Raw genomic sequence first — 24,898 nt, forward strand, 5'->3', positions numbered from 1 at the left:
CAGGGTAGCTTAGTTTACTCTAAAGATGCTAAAGCCCTGTCATAGGTTTTTCCTTTCCCAAAAATAACCCCATACTTTATGATCCCACATTCAAACTCTTCAGTCCCAGAGCAATCAGACATTCCATTCTTGCATGAGGGTCTTAGGCCTTATGATGTCCTCCTTCAAGGCAGTCAGTATGTCCAGTGGTGCTCCAGACTGTTGCAGTTGAACATTCTGGCAGTGTCGGACAAGAGGGCAGTCTCTGGATTGTCCCATTTGCCTAACCAGCAATACTGACCTAGCATGGAATGACACAAGCTCACAGCTGTAATCAGCAGAGGTCCTTCCTTTCTTCACTCTCACAAAGGAGGGCAGCGTTTCAGGCAGGGTAGAAGCCCAATGTACTCCCATGATACCAGAGACTTGGTCATGGGAGGAAGCTTGTTTCTCAATGAACACTTTGGAGCGCAGGGCAATTAATTGGACCTCTCATCTACAAGGGCATCTGATCAGGGTTTAATTTGGCAATGCGATGGCAGTGGCTTACCGGGCTGGTTCACACCACAGAAATGCAGTTCTGGATGCTTTTCTGTATGTGTGTTTTTGACACATTCTGCTGTTTTTTTAATGCGTTCTGGATCATTTTTTCCCCCTCTTCTGCTTTTTCTTCAACTTAAATGAGGACTAGTGCATTCCAGTGTGTTTTCCAGTACATTTCAGTGCAGAAAAAAATGCAGCATGTTTTTTTGTGGAACTAGAATGCACTGGAACTGACCACACAGGTGTAAACTATGCCATTGGAAACGTAATCTACTATCAATGTGTTTTTGATGCAGAAAAAAAACCTGCACTGGACTGCATGTGGTGTGAACTGGCCCACAAGGAAATTAGGAGTTTTGCTGCTTGAAGAGTACTGAATCTGATTGTAACCTGCATAGAACTTCATATTGCAGACCCGTTTGCAGTGCACATTCCACATGGAGAATTGCCTGGGTGAGTTCTCCATCATCGTTTGGACTGTGACAAATGGTCTGTTCACCCCATGAAGTTTGAAGACTTCTGTCCTAGGTAGGGAATCCAGCTGGGGAACTTCTGGCTGCAAGGTTTAACAAAATGAGCAGATTTGCCTCTAAATCCAGGAATCCTCTGGCCTTTTGCAGTGAATGGTCTTGATGACTTCATGGGATCAGTTCAGCCTGAACCTCCTTAGCTCCTGCCTCACCTTCTCCGCAGCACGGAGGGCATTCCAACGAGTCTCATAGCATCTTACTGGCTCAGAAGGATGTGGTGCCCGGACCTCGTTGGTAGCATGACAGCAGACATACTCTTCATAGGCACTTCCAGATCATCTAGAACAGGGTTTCTCAACCAGGTTTCTGTGGAACCCTAGGGTTCCTCCAGAGGTTGCCAGGGGTTCCTTGAGCAATTTTTGCCTCTCAGGTAAGTTCCCACTAATACCATTGATCTTTTTAGCAATCTGTAAGGGGGTAATTATTCCCAATGACCACAAGTAATTGGAGCATTCTTACCTCTGACTATCGCACTAATTTATCATTAATTGTAGATAGTCATTTTTAGCAGGGGTTCCTTGAGACTGGAAAGTTATGTCAAGGGTTCCTCTGCATTGAAAAGATTGAGAGAGGTTGATCTAGAACCTTGGTCACCAGGGACAGTTTAACACTCTTTTTTGCTAGCTTTTAGGGCTTGTTTACACTTGTGATTGGGGGAGGGGTGTTAAAAATGTGCAATTTTAAGCTGTGTTTTTTACACTCCCCAACAGCTCCCCCTTAAGCTGCAAAGGTTTTCATGTGCTGTGGTCGCTTAGCTTTGCATTGCACGTTCAGAAAAAACTAACACTTCTGTCATGTTCTGTGGACAGTAAGCCTGATGAATGAGCCTGATGAATGAGACCCATTCAAGTGAAATGGGAAGTGTCGCAAACATCCTGCAATCCACATGCAATGCTCATGGGCACAGCGCATTGGTCCAGAAATTAGTGGGTGAAAAAACAGGCAGTGAGGATGTTTAACATCAGCTGCTCACTACCTGGAAAGTGCCTCTGAAAAGTCATCAGAACACATCATGTTTTGGAGGTATGGCAGTTTAGATGTAAGGCCTAGCTGTTGTCATTTTTGGCCATCCCTACAGTCTTGAAAGCTAGGATATAGACTTCTCACAGATCTACACACACACATGGAAATCTTTCTTTTCTTTCTGCGAGACAAGGAATCTCCATCACAGTTTTCTGTGGAACGAATCCTGTTATTTCTCAAACCTAGTCTAGATTACCATTTGAGTACCATCAAGGTTTAAACCTTTACCTTAGCAAATCTTTCAGTGACCACTTGCCTCTCACTCCTTAAGTTTTTTGTACAGATTCACTAATTTCAGGGTGGGTAAAAATCGATGATTAAAAAAAAAAAATTTAGAAATCCGATTTTTATTTAAATTGGATGTTTATGTGTATCAAATTTATTTTAATAGATTTTTACACTAAAAGCATTTTATCTAAAGATAGTTTTCTATTTAAGATACATTAATAATTTAGTTTATTTAGCATGAAATGGAGCTTAGTTATGTAGCATAAGACTGTATATTCTGCAATATTTATATTTTTGGTATACTCATTCAATGAATGCAAGCTGAGATAACATGCATTCACACAATTTCACAGTAACCATGAGAAAAAACATGAAATAAAAGAATTTGAGTAGTTCTCCAGCGATGTGTGTATAACCTATTAACCTAAAATTGGTTCTGATATCGCTGTTTTACTAACCCAACAGCTTATTATTCTTAAAGGCAAACCTTCATTTGGTTTGCAAATATTAAAGATTCTAATTACCAGCAAGAATGAGTTGGAATCCTTACATTTAAAGAGCACCTGTCATTTTAGATCCATCATGGCAGCTCTTGTTAGCGGGCATCCACTCCCCTGATGCCACCATGTCCCTCACCTTGTTGCGTCACTGCCGCATCACCAGCCATCCCATTAAAGTGAATGGGACTTTCGGTGCGTCAACAGTGGGTCGGAGGAGCTGCTGCGGAACAGAGATGACCGTTTCTCTTTAACAATTCTGATATTTAAATTGAGCCTTTTCACTAGTGATTTAAATCAACCTCAATGACTCTATGGGCTGTTGGCCTGGTTCTGTGGGTCCTTTAGTAACTGCATTTGAACCTACAGTATTGGGGATAACTCTCTTGTCTTTCTTAATTGCAAGTTTGCTTTTCTCCTATTACCTCTGAGAGGAAGGCTAGAGTGAGCGGCCTTATACTGCGTGGACCCTTTTCTTGTGCTACACAAGGACAAATTTATTGAGGCCCATACTTTTTTTTTTTTTTTTCTTCCAGAGTGGTTTCTTACCTTCTCTTTACCTGGTCATCATTCTGCCATCTGTCATTCTCCAAAATATCCTAGTGGGAGGTTCTTTCCATCGTCTGGATGCAGTATGTACAGTTCAAGGTTATCTCTAAACTACAACTCCATTTAGAAAGTCCGACTCTGTCACTCTTGTATGTCTTTGGTGGAGACAGCCTACTTTTAGTTACACAAGACCTTCTATTTTTAAGTTTTGCAAGGCTACCACTGTCTTCTGTTTATTCAGAGGATGGTTCAGGCCTCATGTGATGCCAGCTTGTGAATTTGGTAGAAAAGGCTTGATGTAGGGGTTCCACTCTAGGTAACATTGTGCTTAGTCCTGCAGAATGATCCTGGAAAAACATAAGTTGCTACCTGATAACTTCATTTTCAGCGATTCTCCAGGATGGTGAGTCTTCCACTAAAAGGTGTTTTTTGTTCGTTTTTGGTTTTTTTTTGTTTTTTAAATTTGGTGTTTTTTTGTAGTCCTCTTGTAAAGTACTCACGCTGCTGGCTCATGGGAGCCCTTTTAAAACTTGTTTCAGTCCTGTGTTTCCTGCAGGTGGTTGGAGCCATCTCTCAAGTGAACTGTCGTGGGTGTGTGTGGGTGTGTGTGTGTGTCATTATCCCTCCCCCATGTGGCTAGTTAGTTTCTAGCTGTGATGACATGGAGTGGTCAAGAAAACGGAAAATTGAATGACCGATACGTACTGTAATTTTCCTTTCCTGAGGAGCTCCATGTCAGCACAGCTGGGTAAGGCCTTGCACCCCCCATGCTTCCAGGACTTAACTCATAAATTTGAGCCTACCTGCAGCCTCAGCATTCTATAACTAGTCCTATCAAGCTGGGTGGGAATACTTGCTGACATGGAGCTCATCAGGAAAGGAAAATTACAGTAAGTATCTGTCATTCAGTTTTCTGTTTTCTTGACCGCTCCATGTCAGCACTGCTAGGAACTAACTAGCCACACGGGGGAGGGATAATGCTACACACTCTTCAATCCTGGCTAAATGTAGATGCCAGGATGCCTCTGCCAAACTCAACTGTCATTAGGACTGCTTCTGTACAGTAATGAGCCACGAATGTATATATTGACCCTCACGTAGCTGTCTTGCAGATAGTGTCTGTGAACACTGTTTTCTGTTGCTCACAAGGTCCAGACCCTTCGGGTGGACAGTGAGGTGATCCCCTTGGCACAGCCAACCCTTCCAACTTGTAGGCCAAGGACATGAGCTTCACCAACCAAGAGGCAATAATCTTGTTGGAAGCTGTGAAATCATTACATACTCCACCTGGAATGACAAACAAGTGCTTCGACTTCCTGATGCCAGATGTCGCCTTGATGTAACAATTTAAAGCTTGACCCATATCTGTTGGGCCAGCTTCTTGGGTACTCCCTAAGAGGGATGTAAGAAGTACAACTTTTCATGTGATATGGACTCTGAAGACCACTTAGGCATGATCTTGAGCATCAGCATGACTACCACCCTATCCAAGATGAACATAAGAAAAGGTTTTTTTAAATCCCAGGGCCGCTAATATGGACACCCTTCTGGTTGATTTAATTGCCAACAGGATAGCAGTTTTTAGCGAGTGGTACCACAGGGAGCCACTTTGATTGAAGGCATCTGATGCAAACAAGTCCAACACCAATGGGAGATCCCATGTCCCAAGTAACAATTCCTTAGGTAGGTTTGAACCAACTTGCAGCTTGAAGGACAGTATAATTGAGTGTTGGATGCCCACTGTATGTCGATGAAGGCAGAGCTAACTGAAATGTGGGCCTATAGCGTACTTGCGCATAAACCTAAATCAAGCTTGCCTACAGAAACTTCAGACTTCTGAAGAGCCCAGTGTAAAACCTTGATCAGCAATCCTGTGTATTTGTCATATTCTACTATAGGCACTGTTAGTGCTGTTCTTTGCTTTCATAAGAGCATTCGCAACCTTTACAGAGCACCCGAGATCTATTAGCCTCTGCCTCTCAATACCGAAGCCATGAGCTTGAGCCTGTCAGGTGTTATACGAATGGGACTTTGGAGAATCCAATCTTACTGGCAGAGGGAGTGGAGCCTTGGCACTCATTAGGAGGAGCAGAGGGTACCAAGACCCCTTCAACCAATCTGGGATCACCACCAGAACTATCACTTTTCCCTGCCTCAGCAGGAAGCTCAGAATCAGAAGGAAAGGCAGAAAGGTTTAAGCTCATAACAAAAAGGCTGAGTATCTGGCTGCTCGTCCCTTCATGAATGCATGTACCCAAAGAACCCCCAGTGGGACTTCAATTCAGCAATAGGATCATACATATATTCAAAGAGACATTTGGTTAAAGATTTTTATCAACTTTATTACATACACATTTCCATTGTAATATTGAATACATAATTTCTAAAGAGTATTTCTATGACAATATTCTTACAAGAGAACTCTTAATACAAGAATATGAAACCACACAGAACACATAAAAAAAAACTCTGATGCGTTTGGATCATTCCACATTCTAGATTTTCCTCATGGGGCAGGAGAGACCAAGGACATTCTAGTAGATATATAAGCAATCATAAATGAGTATACCAAAAAATAGACAAATAAAAAAGAAAAAAAATTTACCACATAACCAAATACTTTTTAATTACAAAAACATGGCAGAGTAAAAGAGAAGATGACTTCCAAGATGAGAGGCTGGAAACCATGTTATGGTGGGGTGCATCATCCAAGAGGGCAAGAGTGGTCAGATGTAAGTCACCAGACAACAAGGACTTACAAAGGGGCACCAAAACATTCCCCCAATTGGACTAAAGATGGTATGCAAAACCGAATATATTAAATTCCAAATCATCAGACCAAAGAGATATACCTAATAAAAGACTATGCATTCAAGAATAGTCCTTAAAGGATATATCAAGAGATGAGACTGACAGTGTCTGGAGCAGGCCAATGTATGGAACAAGTAGAATTTCACTCGGTAATGGATGTAACAACTCAGGGAAATATACTGGTAAATTTGAGAGACTAATTTCTCCAAGAAATGGAAGTATGTCAAATGCCATGGAACAAAGACCAAAGTGGCACATAAGACTGTGAAAGATCCAAATATTAGGCAGACAATTAATGGTAATAGATAATAGTAGTATAAAAAAAGAACTATACATTAACAATATCATATGAAGGAAAGAATTGAAAAATATATCCCAATCACAATTTGATGGAGGTGCGGACGTGACGCCTCTACGCCATTTCCATCATGGCGGGGGTTGGCGGTGAAGACTGGGGATTTCCCTCACGGATGCCGGGGTGGCCATATGGTGACGCCCTCTGGCATCATTGGCTGCTTTAGCTGCCACTCCAGACCTGGGACACATTTGTACTAATTTATTCCCCTATTATCAAACCATCCGTATTCAGCTCTATTTAGTGAGCATCCATTTTACATTTATCTCTGTCTTCTGATTCACTGGCTGTTTGTGTATCACTCTGATGATTTGGAGAGCATTACATTTGTTTTTATGTGTCTGCTATAAAACAAGTAGTCATTTGCTGCTTCAGCTGCCACTCTAGACTTGGGACACAGGTGCACTAATTAATTCCCCATTACCAAACCACCTACACACAGCCCTATTTAATGAGCATTCATCTTACATTTGTCTCTTGGTTTTCTGACTGTCTGTCTGTGCTTCACTCTGATGATTTGGTGAGCATTACATTTGCGTTTATGTGTTTGCTATTAAGCAAGTAGTTGCGACCATGGATGACTAATTTAACCACTTGCCTACCAGGCACTTATACCCCCTTATTTACCAGGCCAATTTTCAGCTTTCAGCGCTGCCGCACTTTGACAATTGCACGGTCATGCAACATTGTACCCATATGAAATTTTGATCATTTTTTTCTCACAAATAGAGCTTTCTTTTGGTGGTATTTAATCGCCACTGGGTGCTTTACTTTTTGCGCTATAAATAAAAAAGTGCAAAAAATTTGAAAAAAAAAGTTTCTTTGCTTCTAATTATAAAATTTTTCAAACAGGCATTTTTTCTCCTTCACTGATGTGCGTTGATGAGGCAGCACTGATGGGCACTGATAGGCGGCACTGATGGGCACTGATAGGCAGCACTAAAGGGCACTGATAGGCAGTACTAATGAGGTGGCACGGATAGGCGGCACCAATATGCAGCACTGATAGGCGGCACTGATAGGTGACATTGATGATGGGTACTGATAGACGGCACTGACTGGCATCACTGCTGGGCACTGACTGGCGGCACTGACTGGCACAACCCCTGGGCACTGCTGGGCAGCACTGCTGGGCAGCACTGGTGGGCGGCACTGGTGGGCACAGGTGGGTGGGCACATGTGGGTGGCACTTCTGGGCACAGGTAGGTGGCACTTCTGGGCACAGGTAGGTGGCACTGCAGAGTGGCACAGGTGGGTGCACTGCTGGGCACAGGTGGGTGCACTGCTGGGCACAGGTGGGTGATCTGCTGGGCACAGGTGGGCGGAGCTAGTGGGTGCACTGCTGGGCACAGGTGGGCGGAACTTGCGGGTGGCACTGCTGGGCACCGATCATCAGGGCACTGATCATCAGTGCCCTGATGATCGGTGCCGATCCCCGCTCTGACAACTGCCGGTTCTCGGCAGTACTTTCCTCACGATCCGACAGCGTGAGGAAAGTGCAGCCGAGAACCGGCACTTGCATTTCCCTCTGATCAGCGTGTCATTGGACACCGCTGATCAGGTGGTAAAAGGCCGCTGTGATTGGCCTTTTACCACATCACGTGATCAGCTGTGTCCGTAGGACACAGCGATCACGGAGATCGCCGGGTGCGCGCCCCTTGGGGCGCGCAGGAGAGCGCGTTCTGAGGGGACGTCATATGACGTCCACTCAGAACTGGCCGGCCGCAGTGAAGCCGTCATTCGGCTATCTGCGGTCGGCAGGTAGTTAATGCATATATGGCTTGTTCTGATTTTATTCTTTGTCTACTCTTTTGATATGCTGGTTAAATCTCTCCATGGCTGCATGGTTTGACTTGCCCTATCTATAGCCAATTACTTGGATGTAATTTATACTAAGGGTGGCTCACCATCTCTTTTCCCTATTAGCGACTTGGTGGATTTGTTCCCAACAGCACCTTTTTTTGTGCTTCCTTGCAGACTTTGTGAGCAAGAATTTCTGTTTGTTTCTTGCAGAGTATATTATATCTCATAATCAGGTGCCTTTCCATTTCCTTTTTGACCAGTATTGATGATTCTTGTTGCAGTGCAATACATTTATTTATATCCCATCAAATTGTGATTGGGATATATTTTTCAATTCTTTCCTTCATATGATATTGTTAATGTATAGTTCTTCTTTTTTTTTTTTTTTTTTTTTTTTTTTTTTTAATACTACTACTATTGGCTATTACCATTAATTGTCTGCATAATATTTGGATCTTTCACAGTCTTACATGCCACTTTGGTCTTTGTTCCATGGGATTTGACATGCTTCCCTTCCTTGGAAAAATTAATATCTCAAATTTACCAGTCTATTTCCTTGAGTTGTTACATCGATTACCGAGTGAAATTCTATTTGTTCCATACATTGGCCTGCTCAAGACACGGTCAGTCGCATCTCTTGATATATCCTTTATGGACTATTCTTGAATGCATATTATTTTATTAGGTATATCTCTTTGGTCTGATGATTTGGAATTTTAATATATTCTGTTTTTCATACCATCTTTAGTCCCATTGGGGGAATGTTTTTTGCCACTTTGTCAGTCCTTGTTGTCTGGTGACTTACATCTGACCACTCTTGCCCTCTTGGATGATGCACCCCACCGCAACATGGTGTCCAGCCTCTCATCTTGGAAGTCATCCTCTTTTTTGCTCTTCCATATATTTTTGTAAGTAAAAAATTATTTGGTTGTGGTAAAAACATTTTTTTTTTTTTTTTTGGATTATCTATCTTTTGGTATACTCATTTATGATTGCTACATGCTGATTGCAGTATATCTACTAGAAAGTCCTTTTGTCTTTCATACCCCTGAGGAAGATCGAGAATGTGGAATGATTGAAATGCGTCAGCGTTTTTTCTTTCTTTTCTGTGTGGCTTCATATTCTTGTATTAAGAGTTCTCTTGTAAGAATACTGTCATAGAAATATTCTTTTTAGAAATTATGTATTCAATTGTGGGCAGTACAGTGGCTAAATGGTTAGCACTTCCACCTGGCAGTACTAGGGTCGCTGGTTCGAATCCCAACTACGTCACTACCTGCCTGCAGTTTGCATGTTCTCCCTGTGCCTGCGTGGGTTTCCTCCGGGTACTCCGGTTTCCTCCCATACTCCAAAGACATGTTGGTAGGTTAATTGGCTCCTGTCTAAATTGGCCCTAGTATGTATATGTATGAATGTAAGTTTGGGACCTTAGATTGTACGCCCCTTGAGGGTTAGGGACTAATGTGAATGTGTGTGTGTGTGTGTGTGTATATATGTGTGTGTGTGTGTGTATGTATGTGTATATATGTGTGTGTGTGTATGTATGTGTATATATGTGTGTGTGTGTGTGTGTGTGTATATATGTGTGTGTGTGTGTATATGTGTGTGTATGTATGTGTATATATGTGTGTGTGTGTGTGTGTGTGTGTATATATATATATATATATATATATATGTGTGTGTGTATGTATGTATGTATGTATGTATATATATATATATATGTATATATATATATATATATATATATATATATATATATATATATATATATATATATATATATATGTATGTGTGTGTGCTGCGTAAATTGACGGCACTATGTAAGCACCTAAAATAAATATTGCAATGGAAATGTGTATGTAATAAAGTTTGATCTTTTTTAACCAAATCTTTCAATATACGTATGATCCTATTGCTGAATTAAAGTCCTACTAGGGGTTCTTTGGGAAAGGTATAAGCTGTCCTGGAGATCCATCCTGTGATCAGCACCTCCACCCGGTGGATACCGGACCCTGGAATAGAATTTAAGTAACTTGGTGTTGATTGGGGATTTGAACAAGTCTATCTCTGGAGGAGATTACCAAGCTCGTTTAGTTCTCAAAAGACTTGTGGCAGTCTGGACCATTCATTGTCGTCTAGGATTGTCCTGGACAAATTGTTACCTAAAGATTTTCTCCAACTGGGCACATAGGTAACAGCTGCAGGATATTTCCTTTGGCCAATCCCAGAATCAATGTCTCCCTCCTAAAGGAGGTTTCTCTAAGTGCCCTCTTGTTCCCTGGTGTAGGCCACAGTCGTTGAACTTCACCAGGACAGGTCCACCCTGGATAAGGTGACTGAAGGCTAGGAGAGCCTGAAATTCTGTTTCCAGCTCCAGGATGTTGGACATGATCTTGGACCCTTGAAAAAGGCCATTGGTCCTGAGCCCATTGCTCCTGAATTAGGGCTCTCCAACTACTTTGCTGGTGTCTTACTGTACCATCAGCCACTAGGTTGTCAGATGGAAATGAAATCACAGAAGATTCTGCTTCTCCAACCACAAGTTTTGGCTCGATTTCATACAGGGCGTAATCCATATCTTTTGACCTAGGTCCCCTGACTGCTACAAGTCCAGAAACATGATAGGGAGGGTGGGTGAGAGTTCAACTGAGCCTTACTGACCTGCTGGTGCAAGGCGATTTAATGCAGCCCAGAGACATGAAGGGTGACAGATCTCCCAAATTTGTCCTGAAATGCTTGCCTTCAGTGACCATGTGTCCATAACCAAAGCTGTACCTATGCCCAAAGAGGAACCACAAAGTGCCCTTATGAAACGTATGGATGGCATAATTCCCAAAATACCAGAAAGCATCCTAACATGAAGCTCTTCGCTGACTTCTTGGATTATGTGCTGGCCTTTTCTTTGACTCCCAGTCAGAAATGCAGAAGCTTACCTCTCGAGTGACTGTGGAAACGAGACTCTTGAACTTCAGTCTCCTTTAACTCAACAGATGTTCATATTGAAGCAGGAAGCCAAACTGACCACTATTATTTCAGGCTTCACCTTCTAAGATCAAGAACAATGCACTTAGTGATTATGTCCTTGAAGGCCACAGCATCCTCTAATGGTAAAGTCATGTATCTGGCCAATCCCATAAGGGACACACCGACCAAAGGAATGATTCAAAACCCTTGACATCCTTGTAGAACAAGCTCTTGATTCAGTCACCATAAGGGAATTGTCAAGCCGTCCGCTGGAGGCACTTGAAATACTTCCATAGCTTTGCTTCTATTTAAAGGCATTTCATCAACCTTACAAAAGGAGGAATCAAAAACCTGGACAAAGGTTGTCCTCATCTTGTTGTTCAGAAGAGACCGAAGAGGATTGATTAGCTTGAGAAGGCTCAGTTATAATGGCCCTAAAAGGAAAACTGGATATTGCCAGAATAGATGTGAATTCAGCAATTCCTTTAAATTTTCTTGACCATATGCTTAATTAATTGTGACAACTTGATCACCATCATCTTAATTACTGTCTACTTGAACAAAGCAGGAATCATAAAGTCATGTTCATCCACATGTTCTTTGGACGAATCTGGTAAGGGTTGATTTGCCTGATAAGGTTCTGAGACTACTGATTGGCAGAATATATGACCCCTTTTCAAAGTGAGTGGAAGCAACTCCTTAAGAATGTATTGACCACGTAGTCAATGAATGTAATAACTTGTTAGGTGTGAACTTCTTTATCCCTGGCTGCTTGAACTATTAGGGCTCTTACAGTCATGCTCATCCGAATCTTCTTTTGGAAAAGTCTGAAGGGGATTTTTTGCCTGGAAGGCTAGGAGATTGATGGAACAGATAGCCCTTTCACAGTGTGAGTGGAAACGCACTCCTTTTAGAGTGTATTAGCCTCGTGTCACAACCTGTTAGGTGTCATCATCTTTATCCTTGGTTGCTTGACCAAAGCAATATTCATACAGTCATGTCCAACCACATCATCCTCTTTGGAAACTCTGAAGAGGACTGTTTCACCTGGGAAGGCTAGGCCACTTCATTGCCAAAGCAGATAACTCTTTCAAAGGGTAAGTGGAAACCGCTTCTTTAAAGTATATAGACAATGTGTTTATTGAATGTGGAATCCTGTTAGGTGTCGTCATCTCTATCCCTGGTTGCTTAAACCAGCAGGATACATAGTCATGCTCGTTCTCATCTTCCTGTTCATAGAGTCTGAAGAGACGCTCTTGCCTGGCACAGCTATGAGACTTCTAAATGCCAGAACATATAACCCTTTCACAGGGTGAGTTGCAACAACTCCTTTTGAGTGTACTGGACTTTTGTTTAATGAATGTGACAACATGTTAGGTGTCATCCTTATTTCTAGTTGCTTGGACAAAGCAAGATTCATACCGTCATGTTCACCCGTCTCTTTCCCTCTGAAGAGGCTGTTTTACCTGGGAAGGCTATTAGTGCCCAGAAACACCGCTGCAAATTCAGGTGCGATCTGCGAATTGAAATCGCACCTGAAATTGCATCTAATGAATGTGAATGTCTGTGTCTTAACATTTGCAATTTGCTGCAGCATGATTTCTAAAGTAGTTCTTGTATTACTTTTTCTGCAGTTTTGTTGCAATTTTCACATACATAGAATATAATGGAAATCGCACTGCAAATTGCAAGAAATTGTTGAAAATCTTTACAAGTAGGAATAAAATCTTCAGAAATCACACTGATATTGCACACATACCACAGCCGTGTAACCAGTGACTTAGACTGCTCATTGCTAGAACATTTAACCCCCTTACAGGGTGAGTGAAACACTTACATTCATGTTCATCACACAGTTATGTTCATCTGTCTTCTTTTTTGTAAAGCCTGAAGAGGGTTGCTTTCCTTGGAAAACCGAGGCTGCTCATTGCCAGACTTGGATAATCCTTTCATATGGTTTTGCCTGCCGCTTAAAGCTTGTTTAGTAACAAACCCTAAAGGGTAGATGGAGGTTGATACTGCAGCTTCCAACCACAACCAGATTTCACCAGGTGGTTAATGAACCAAACTTGGCCCTGCCAGAGAGCAGGAGATAATCTTTTGTTAAGACCAGCAACAAAAAGGTAGGAATCTGCAACAGAAATTACAATATTTTGCAGTGTACACAAACCGTCCAAGGGAATTGACATTGTAAAGACCTACTTTCTTTTTTTTTTTTTTTTGAGAAACTGGGAATGCTGGTCTTTTGAGGGAGTTGACATAAAGGCACAATGGTAAAGCAAACTTGAGAAGTTACCAACAGGTTAATGTCATGTGTGAACAAAGTATTACTTTGTGCACCTGTTATGCAGACTACTATCTGTGCAGGAGTTCTGGGTCTGCACAGTGGCTGCAGGGAGCAAGGCACAACAATACCAAGCAGTGGAGCAGTCATTTGGATACAAAGTACTTTTAAATTTAGCTCACACAATCTCCGCCATACGGCTGTAAACACTGGCACTGACCGGGTGTGTGTGTGCGCCTAGGGGAGACTGCTGACACCGCTGCCCATGTCACATGGACTCAACAGACCTTGGACAAGGCTGTTAGCCATGATAAAAGCCACCCCGAGGATCAGCTGCAGGGCTCCATGGATTATGGGTCATTTAGCCGTTACACCAGAGACTGCGTCCAGCTGAAACCCACACACATGAATGGACAGCCTGCCCTTTAGACCAGCTATGTAGAGGAGCACACCTAGGTCCTGCACATGGGAGGAAAAAAACACAGAGGCTGTGGGTGGGCTCAGATTTGAGTTAGAAAAAGGAGTTTTTACGGTAATAACTCATTTTATCCTGTACAGTGTAATACAATGCTTAGGTTTTAGTTTCATTTTGCCACTGGGAGATTCTGCTTCTTTTTACATTTAGCTGAAAAGAGCATGATCTTGCAGTCTTGGCACACCTACCTTTCTGTATATCCTGCACCTAGCACTCACACTTCACTTTCCAGTATCCATGCCAGCTATGGAATGGCCATCCAATGCACATAGCTACATACTTATCAACTGTCCCAGATTTGCGGGAACAGTCTCTTCTTGGTGAGTTGTCCCTTGTCAGCTTAGTCCTGGGCTTTGTTTCTAGATCTCAGCTTTAGGGACTCTGCTGTTATTTTCTCCCTTCTCTGCTCTAACTGGCAGGAAGGTGCACAGCATAAAAACTATTCAGAGGGAGTACAGAAGCAGACGATTGCCACATGGCTGACATGCTGTCCACTGATACTTTACTGCTGGAAGGGGGCGATGTGTCCTGCAAGAAGCTGCTGTCAGTGCACAGAAAGATGGCAGCCATCCCAGCAGTTTTGCTGCTTTTTCCATCATACATTTTTATTTGGTTTTACAAATCTAGTTACAACAACAAAAAAACAAAAATAGGAAAGCTACACAAGATCACAGTATAGGTGCTGTGTTAAAGTTTAACAAAAGAGGAAAAAGGAAATATTGAAAAAATTCCTAACAATCCTAATAGTTCCATGAAATAATCATTTGAGTATTCAAAAAAAGGTTAAGCATAATAATATCTTAGGTTACAGTTCTGAACCAGTTGGACCAGGGTTTTCAAGCTTTGTCAAATTTGGTAATTCTATCGTTTAGGTAAGCTAAAGATTTCTCATAGATGAAGTGGGTCTAGACAATGACTTCTTTTAGAGAAGGGGCTAAGTCTTCTTCCCAGTGTCTAGTAATGGTAAGTCTTGTTGCTAGAAGAATGTGTCACTAATGCAGGCCATAGACAGCTCGTTTATAGGCCGATTTTGGTTTTTTTTTTTTTTTTCCATCAGAAAAACGAAACATCGGTCGTTCTGTTGCCACAACAATTGCAAAGATCGGCTGTTTTTTGCAAATTTTCCAGCACGACCGATTAAAAAAAAAAAAAAAAAAAAAGAGGAACCGCGAAAATATGCCGATGCCATTGCCCCACTAACAGTGCGAAAATCAGCCGATCAACAAACCATCTATGGCTTGCATAAGAGTCAATAATGGATTGAATATGTATCTATATTCAAAATGGCTAGGGTAGGATCTGTTTTAATATTCCAATAATTTCTAACATTTTTACATGGCCATAATATATGTAATTAGTACCAATCTGACCACAGTTTCTCCAGCTTTGAGGACTATGTTGTTCTGAGAATTTGGCCATTTGGTAAGGAGTTAGATACCATGTTGTGGAAATTTTGTGCATTAGCTGCCAAAGGTTAACACATCTAGTAGCTGAAAACACATTCCTGAATGTACATTCCCACTGCTCATTAGAGATTTCAGTCTCTAAGTCTTTTTCACACTTGATTAAGCTAGTAGTGTTATTAAATTCTGATTTACATTTGTAGAAGGTTATACAATAGGATTATACTACCTGATTTAGGAGTAACTGTGCTATAGAACTGTAAAGATACTTTTTGATATATATATATTGTTTCGACTGATGCGCATATAGGTTGATTTTACAGAACAGAGGAGGTTAAATTCTTTCATAAGGAATTCAAAATTTTTTTTTATGTTTTTTTGTCTTGTATTGTGCGTATGCCATTATGTTTCCAATTCGAGATATCTATGCTAGGCATTACGACTTCTAAGGCTGTTATAGGTATAAGAAGAGGACTTATTCTGAAAGGATCTATAGGCATGGAGCTTAAGGATTTCCAGGCTTCAATTGAGGCTCATATAGTTGGTGTTTTACTAGTGGGAATCCTTTGCCACAAGCTCGCTAGTAGTATGGTGCTTAAATCTGTAGCAGAGGCTACAGTTTTTTTCAATGTAACCCTATTTTGTATCATCTTCTACCATAAACCAGTGTTTCAGTTGGTCTAATAATGATGCTTTGTGATAGTCCCTAATGTCAACAAATCCCATTCCTCCTATTTTTTTTTTGTGTTTGATTAATATATTATGTGAGCATCTAGGTCTCATATTTCTCCAGAAGTATTTTTTAAGCATAGATTGCAGGTTTGTTAGATATTAAAATTTTAATAGGGATTGGAATTGATCTAAATAGATATAAAATCTGTGGTAATATGAACATTTTAAATGTGGCCAGTCTGCCAGACCAGGATAGTTCACGTTTAGCCATTTGATTAAGGTGGGTTTTAATTTTTGTGAAAGTGTTATCCAAAGAAACACAAAATCAAACAACAATAGTGAAGTCCAAACATCAATTAGTCCATCATCTATTAACCCTAGCTTCCCTATTTCTTCACAGTGAAAAATGAATTCAGGCTGTAGAAAATAATCAAATCAATTCTTCCAGTGATATCCCCGATGTATATACCTCAAAAAAAGAAAATATCATATAGTGCATTACCTTTTTATAAACATAAATATTATTCCAATATATACACCATGCAATTTATGCAGTGAATATTTGTGAGAAATAGTGAAAAACATGCAATAATCTGTGAAAAACACACTGAATCACTCTTCAGTGCCACACAAAAATGCAAACTGGTGTGCACTTCTATTTGTAGTAAGGATACCCTTACCAACAATCCCAATAAAGCATGCCCATAATAATCCAACAGCTTGAACAGGATAGCTCTCCTGCAGATCTTCCCCAAGCGTAAATGATCTCCACAGTACTCCCTGGATTCCTCAGTCACAGTACTCCAAGTATCACCAAGCACTTCACTCCATCCAGAGACAAAACATGAGGGACAATAATAGTGTGATACCGCCAATCACATGAAAATATGACCTTTATTAAAACTGCTCACATCAAATAGTGTATATAATCAGCTTGCATATTTATGATAGTGCTTCACTTGTATGTGCAATATATATTAGAATCCAGATGGTGACAGTGTTTATAATTTAGTTGTGTGTATATACATGAAAGCGTTCCATTGTGGACATTTATCTTCCCTCTAAGTTTACATTGGACAATATCAGTAGATGTTTCCCCTTTAAAAATATGATAAAGGTTATTGTTAATAGGAACAGTGATATACAATCATGTTTTATACATGAGTCTACTACGGTGAGCTGTTCGTAAGCCTATATCGGACAGTACTGGCTTTGTTCCCTCTTGTAATATGGTGGCGAGGATCTCGGCGTCACGGAGAGGAGGGGTATAAACAGAGCTGTGAGCCGTTCTTAAGCTTATACCGGACAGTACTGGCATTGTTCCCTCTTCTAAAATGGCGGCGAGGATCTCGGCGTCAGGGAGAGGAGGGGTATAAATAGAACTTCCTTTCTTGACGGCCATACCCCTTATGAATAAGTCGATGATGAAACGCGTCAAGGGAAGTGACGTCAAGACGCACACCGTAACCGGAAGTTGACTTGTGGCTATTTTGGAGAAGGGAAACGATCGCAGTGTGACTACTTGGACGTTTTCCTGGATGGCTGTGAGGTTTCCTTCACTATAATTAAGCGATTTTAAAGGCTATTTGATGTGAGCAGTTTTAATAAAGGTCATATTTTCATGTGATTGGCAGTATCACACTATTATTGTCCCTCATGTTTTGTCTCTGGATGGAGTGAACTGCTTGGTGATACTTGGAGTACTGTGACTGAGGAATCCAGGGAGTACTGTGGAGATAATTTACGCTTGGGGAAGATCTGCAGGCGAGCTATCCTGTTCAAGCTGTTGGATTATTATGGGCATGCTTTATTGGGATTGTTGGTAAGGGTATCCTTACTACAAATAGAAATGCACACCAGTTTGCATTTTTGTGTGGCACTGAAGAGTGATTCACATAGTGTTTTTCACAGATTATTTCACGTTTTTCACTATTTCTCACAAATATTCACTGCATAAATTGCATGGTGTATATATTGGAATAATATTTGTTTATAAAAGGTAATGCACTATATATTTTCTTTTTTTGAGGTATATACATCAGGGATATCGCTGGAAGAATTTATTTGATTATTTTCTACAGCCTGAATTCATTTTTCACTGTGAAGAAATAGGGAAGCTAGGGTTAATAGATGATAGGGTTAATAGATGGACTAATTGATGTTTGGACTTCACTATTGTTTGATTTTTTGTTTCTTTGGATAACACTTTCACATATATTATTTTGTACACCTTCAGTGGAGGGTGTTGATTGTGTTGTGGGTGAGTCTTAGTTGTAATTTTGGAGGTGGTTTTTGATTTGAATGGGTTTTAATTTTTGGAATGAATTTAGAATAATTGAGAGTTCCTAGGTCAGAGATTTTGTTTGTCAACAATATTCAAAGATCAGGAATGGCTTCATTTTCCCTGATGTAGGGAAATTTTGTTTTGGAGGTGCATTTTTAGAATATGATCTACACCCAGATTTAGAATATTAGATTTGGATGCATTTATTTTATAATATGAAATATTACTGAATTGTATGAGAGCTTGTTGAATTGCTGCTAAAGAAGTAGAGGGATTAATTGGCATTAAAACGTCATCCACAAAGAGCGTTATTTTGTGGTGGTTTTTACCTATATAGAAGCCATGTATATCTGGATTGTTTCTTATAGTTTCAGCAAGAGGTTCAATTGATAGGTTAAAAATTAGTGGCGACAATGGGCATCATTGTCTGGTACCAATCGTAATTAATAATGGTTTGGATAGCATGTCAGATACATAGACTTGGGAGGAAGGATTTGAGTAAAGTGCTGAAATAGCATTATAATTGTTCCTGAAAATCCAAATTTATGCAGTACTTGGAACATGGATGTCCAGTGTATCCTATCAAAAGACTTTTCGGCAAGAGCAAGTAATAAGGAGGGAATTTTATGTGAGTCTGCGTAATGAATTATGTTGTTTAGTTTCCGGGTTGCGCAGATATTTGTCTACCTTTTTTAGTAAAGCCTAACTGATCAGGCTTGATCAAATCTGGGAGTATATTGGCCAGTGTGCACGCTATAATTTTAGCGTAGATCTTAATAGTATTTAAAGAAATAGGCCTGACATTTTGTGGGTTGTCTGGATCTTTACCTGATTTGGGGATTGTTACAATTAATGCTTGCAGCATTTCAGAAGGTAATGAGGCGGAAGAAAATGCGTCAGTGTATAGTTGGTTTAGATGAGGACTAGATGAGGTATTTTTGAAAATTTTATAGTATTCGTTGGAAAATCCATCTGGTCCCGGATTTTTGCCATTGGGTAGTTTTTATGTTGTTCTGTTTATTTCATTTATTATGATAGGGGAGTTTAAGATACTTAGCTGTGATTTTGAAAGAGTGGGTAAGCGAATTTGTGATAATAATGCTTGTATGTTTTCTATAGAAGGTTTGAGAGTGGATTTTTCTTGATTTAGGTTATACAGTGAATCGTAGTAACTAGCAAATTAATTTGATATTTCTTGAGGATTAGTGATTTTGTCTTTTGGGTTAAGATACGGTATTTTAGTTCTAGTATGCAGGGATTTCATTTTATTCGCTACGTATTTCCCTTCTTTGTTTCCATTAGAGTAGTAGTTGAGTTTTAATCTTTGCATACTTCTATCAAATTGGTACATTAGTAAGGATCGTAATTCATTCCTTAGTCTGGAGAGTGTATTTGAGGTGGTTTGATCGACTTGAGCTGTATTTTGCGTTTCTAGTTTGCGAATATCCTGTAGTAAGTCATTAAGCTGTTTATTTCTTTGCTTTTTAGCTTTAGCGCACATTTTGTAAAATTATACTACGTATATATGCTTTGTGAGTGCACCAAAGTGTGCCAGAGTTTGATACAGCTTGCGAATTTATATGGAAGAACTTCTCAAGATGTTTTTCAAGTATCACGTTATTGTTGGGGAATTTTATAATGGACAAATTTACATGCCAGAGGTTGTGTGGTTTCAATAAGTGGTTATCTGAAATGGTAATTGAAACCGGCGCGTGGTCTGACCAAGTTATATTGCCTATAGTTGATGTGATAACATTTTGCAGTAGCCATTTATCTACCAATATAAGGTCAATTCTCAAATAAGATTGGTGTCTAGCTGAAAAAAATGTGTAATCTTTCACCTGCATGCATGTTGACACCTCCAAACATCATAGACATCCTCATTTATTAGAAAGGGGTATAGGGTTGGGGTAGTCCTTCTTTTTTTTTTTTTTTTTTTTTTTTTTTGAGATTTTGTTAAGTCTAGGTTACTGTCAACTATGAAGTTGAAGTCACCATATAGTATAAGGAAACCAGAACAATTTTTGGAGATTAGTTTGAAGAGCTTGGTAAAGTATGTTCTTTGACGAGTATAAGGTGTGTATTATCTATAGTACATGTAAGAATCAGGTACCGGCCTTCGGGGTCTGAGATTTTTTTTTTTTTTTTTTTTTTTTTTTTTCAAAGGCATTGATAGTATGTGGAGATAATTTTTATACCCATTGAATGAATGAATATGTGTATGTATGTGTAATACATTTTTATGCTTCTCTCAGTTAAACCATTTAGACTATCAGGAATTACATGATAGTAAAAACAAAAAGAAAAAAAATAAACAAATACAGCTGACTCAGTAAAAAATAGGATATTAGTACTTTTGGGGCAAAAACAAAACAAGTGACCTTGCCATTGGCAGGCATACTTACAGGTAGTGTGTTCAGTAAGAGTAGTACCCTCAGTGCCTTGGTTAAACATGTGAAATTACATCTAAGTGGGACCATGAGATAAGATTGCAAATATATGGTCAATGTTTAGTTTGGTGTTTGTGAATGACCAAGTTCCACTCTGGAGATGCTCTGGTGGTGGTAGAATGTTGTGGGTCACTTTCTGGGAGAATGTCCCACTCTCCAAGACATTGCAGACCTTCCTCTAGGCTGTTGATTGTGATGATTGAGTAATTTCTGGTGACTATCAATTTAGTGGGGTGACCCAACGATAAATAATTTTGTGGTTTCACAGAGCTTTTGTTATTGGGAGATTTTCCTGAGTTGCATGATGCGCTTAGATAAATCTGTGAAAAGCTGTAAAGAGGAGAACTGTGCAGGCAAATGTTGGGGTTTGCACGCAATTTCCATGATTTTTTTTCTTTGACATGGGAAAAAAAATTAGTTCTCATCAAGACATCTCAAAGTATTTTATCTGGCATTTTATCTGGCAGATAGGAGGGTTTTGGAAGGCGATATATTCTATCGATGGTCAGATCTGTGTTTGTAGCATCAGGTAGGGGGGCACGAAAGAGCTCTTGGGTATATGCTCTCAATTGGTGAGGTTTTATCAATTCTGGAATGCCTCTTATTTTAATGTTACGTTGTGATCTATCCTCCAGATCTGCGACTTTATTTTAGAGCCATTCAATTTCTTTATCCCTTTCGTTATGGGCATCTACTAGGGTTTTAAAGGAAGTGGCGTATTCTCCCATTTTTGTTTCAACATGGTCAACTCTGTTGCCAAGATCAATAATTTATGATTTGATTTGTTGCATAGAGTTAATGATATCTGACTATATGGATAATCTTAATGAAAGGAGCATCTCCTTCATTAATGTATCAGAAATAGGCTGACTAGTAGTAGGAAAGTTAGCCATTGGATCTGAGAAATTACTTGCAGAATGTGAAGTATTAGTGTGAGAATCTGTTACAGCATGCTGTGGGTTAATATCTGTCATTCTAGGTTTTAGATTTTTGCTGGGCTCTCAATAGAGGAAGTAGAGAAAGCAGGGGAGACAAGATGCAGTAAGATAGAACTGTTTTCTGCTTAAAGTGGAGTTCCACTTGAAAAAAAAATAAGTCAACAGCTACAAAAACTGTAGCTGCTGACTTTTAAAACAGTCACGGGGGCGCATGCGTGGCCAGGGACGATGGCGGTTGCGTTTTAGCTGAGCTCCGCTCATCCCCGGCCAGCACGGACTCACCCGTCACGCGCCACTGCTGCCTTCTGCACAAGGGTGAGTCACATCTACCAGGCACCCGGCCCGGCACCTCGGAGAGACCTGTATGGGGAAGATAGGGCGCTGGAAGCCCCCCTCCCCGCAGCCACAGGAGTCGCGGCCATCGCCGCTCCGGCGGTTCCTGTCCAGGCCGCAATCCCCGGCCTCTAGTATGGCCAGGAGCCCAGGGAGAGATCCCGGCCCCCCGGTGGTCACGGAGGGTACTGCACCCTCATGCATCTCAGCCTCCATGCCTGCCTCTGCCCTGACCCAGCCCCAGATGGAGGACTCTGATCCCCAGCATATATCTGGGGGGGCAGTGGAATGCTCTGCATCAGGGAATCGTCCTCCCTCCACCCAGATATCTCAGCACACTGTACCATCTCCTTCCCTCACAATTTCAGCGTTGGATGATAAGCTGCAAATTTTTCTACGCAATATCACCGCATCCATATCCGCTGAGGTTGGAAAGCTGGCATTAGATCTCAGAGGGGAAATAACTCAGATTGGAGATCGCACGAATAAATTGGAGACTGAGTTTGATGATTTGGTGCAATACGTTCATGTCCTGGAAGAGGATAACGCATATTGGAAGCATTCCATGTCCCAAATGCAGCTCCAGCAAGAGGATCTAGAAAACAGGGAACGGCGCCAAAATATCCGTATACGCGGTATGTCCGAATCTATCGCTGATACACAATTACACCGTCACCTTCTATCCTTCTTTATCGCAACCGCCCCCCTGGTTCCAGAAGCGGATTGGCGAATTGACAGGGCTCATCGCTCATTGGGCCCAAAACCTGCCGAAGGCACTAGACCACGCGACGTCATAGTTCGCTTCCACTTTTTTCAAAGCAAAGAAGCCTTATTATTAGCTGCTCGCCACACATCCTCTCTGGAATTTAAAGGTGACAGACTCCAACTCTTCTGCGACTTGTCCCCGATTACCCTGGCCAAGAGGCGAGCCCTGAAGCCGATCACCACACACCTTCAACGCCATCATGTCCCTTACCGATGGGGGTTTCCCTTCCGGCTGGTCGTAACTAGGGATAATACCCAAGTTGTGCTTCGTGATCTTCTTGAGGCGGATTCCTTCTTAAAGCGCCTGGGACTTCCACCTTTGTCAGAAGATGTGTCTCCGCTGCCACCGACTCCGTCTCGCCCATCCGCCACCCCCAGCAAGATCTGGACCCCAGTCCGCGGAGGTCGGAAGAGACTTTCACGTACCCCACAACGTCCACGTCATCCTCAGTTGACCGATCCGCCTGTCTGAGGACTCTCTGGGGTGACTTTCCGGGGTGTTTCCGGTGACGATCCTTCCCTCCTGGTTTTTTTTTTTTTTCTTTTTTTTCCCTTGCATAATTTTCCCTCAGGTTTCTCTTTTCTGTCCGGCCGAACCATTGTTGGGTGCATTTTTTCACTTCTGTTTTGTCTGGCCGGGCATGATGACCTTTCTGATGTCCTGGTTGTCGTGCTGCTCCCAATTTTGTCTAGCCATAGGCCTAGACGACTTGGGCCAATTTGTTGATCCCAAGTTTATATCCTCACGGATACTTATGTCAATCTCTGTGTTTATACTTTCATGTGTTATTTTACTGTTTTTTTGTTTTTTATTCTATTACATCGATGGTATTTCATTCCTTTTTTATGCTAACACATTTGCTTCAATCCTTGTTATTTTATAATGGCTTTGAGGTTTCTGTCATATAATGTCAAGGGCCTCAACTCCATTCAAAAACGGTGGATGGCTTTGAGGGAGTTTCGATCCTCAGGAGCAGACATTATTTTTGTCCAAGAGACCCATTTCAAATCAGCTGGTTCCTTTCGTTTTGCCTCAAGGTTTTTTCCTCAAGCCTATTCGGCCTTCGATCCCTCCGGGAAGGCTGGGGTGGCAATCTTGATTGGGTCGCACTGCTCCCTTCGGGTTGTTTCCTCCAAAGTTGACCAAAAAGGTCGCTTCATTATTTTGGAATGTATGCTTGGTGACACTCCCCTTGTTCTGTTGAATTTATACGCCCCCAATACGGGTCAATTGCAATTTCTTTCCCAAACACTAGCTGCCTTAGATTCTTTTTCCACCTCGCATGTGATTGTGGGGGGTGATTTTAATTTGATTTTTTCCCCCCATAAGGACAGGAAAGTTCTTTTTGAATCCACACCCTCAAAGCGGCAATGCTCCTCTTCAAAATCCTTTCGTAGACTGATAAGGGAGCATCGTCTCTTCGACGCTTGGCGGATTAAACACCCCACCCATAAACAATTTACTTTCTACTCCACCCCCCACCGTAGCTATTCTCGCTTAGATCACTTTTTCATCTCTGCCCCACTGCTTCCACTCTTGGTCACTTCTGAAATTAATCCCATTACCTGGTCTGACCACGCCTCTCTGACTTTAAACCTTTTCTTTCCTCCTGCTATATCCAAACCATGTCACTGGCGCCTTAATGAGACTTTCCTCACTACAGACCATCTTAGGGATGAATTGTCTCGGGGACTTGATACCTATTTTACCCATAATGTTGGCTCCGTAGCTTCCTCCTCAACTTTATGGGAGGCCCATAAGGCGGTATTTCGAGGACTCTGTATTTCTATGGGCTCGCGTTTAAAGAAATCTGCGGCGAGTGCTAGGGCCTCTCTTGTACGTCAACTGTCTTTGGCGGAACGACGGTTGATGGCCAAGCCGTCCGTCTCTGGGCTCCGGAGGGTAACATTTTTCCGTGACCGCATTAAAACTCTTGACTCCAGTAAGTCTGCACAGTCCCTCCTGTGGGTTAAACAGAAATTTTACGAATTTTCCAACAAACCCCATCGTA

The 24,898-nt window shown here is 41.2% G+C and overlaps 1 protein-coding gene across 3 annotated transcripts in view; it reads left to right on the forward strand.

Moving 5' to 3' along the window:
- The window catches only part of GFOD2 (Gfo/Idh/MocA-like oxidoreductase domain containing 2), a 72,873-nt gene that overhangs the window by 12,288 nt on the left and 35,687 nt on the right, over positions 1-24,898 (forward strand). The gene's annotated exons all lie outside the window — the stretch shown is intronic.

This window comes from Staurois parvus, unplaced genomic scaffold, assembly GCF_062004578.1.
Source record: "Staurois parvus isolate SC_StPar_1 unplaced genomic scaffold, SC_StPar_1.0 ptg000505l, whole genome shotgun sequence".
Classification (NCBI taxonomy): Eukaryota; Metazoa; Chordata; class Amphibia; order Anura; family Ranidae; genus Staurois; species Staurois parvus.